We start from the raw sequence: 502 nt of genomic DNA on the forward strand, positions 1-502 counted from the left end.
TCACACAGGGCCATGTAGCTTTGGATTTTTTTCTTCCTCATTAATAAAACCCTTCATTTAAAAATTGCATTTTGTGTTTACTTGTGTTATCTTTGACTAATGTTTAAATTTGTTTGATGATCTGAAACATTTAAGGGTGGAAAACATGCAAAAAAGTAAGAAATCAGGAAGGGGGCAAACACTTTTGCACACCACTGTATAAGCCTGCCATTGGGCACTGATTTTGGCTAGCGTTTTCCGTACCTTTCACTTTGTGCTTGTTACCATTTCCAAATCCCCTTCACGATGGGAAATAACAACAGCTAACAACCTACACACTGAAAATGACAAATTTTGACAAAGATTTGGATGGTGCTCAAAGGCTGCTTTCTTCTTTCTATGAATTTTTAAAAATTAAAAACACAACAAATAAAAGTCCAGACTCTGTTTCACAGGATCTCATGCCCCCGTAGTTGATCTGTTTTCTAACACAGCCAGTCAGAGCTAATTTGCCACATCTTTT

This window comes from Epinephelus moara, chromosome 19 (assembly GCF_006386435.1).
Source record: "Epinephelus moara isolate mb chromosome 19, YSFRI_EMoa_1.0, whole genome shotgun sequence".
Classification (NCBI taxonomy): domain Eukaryota; kingdom Metazoa; phylum Chordata; class Actinopteri; order Perciformes; family Serranidae; genus Epinephelus; species Epinephelus moara.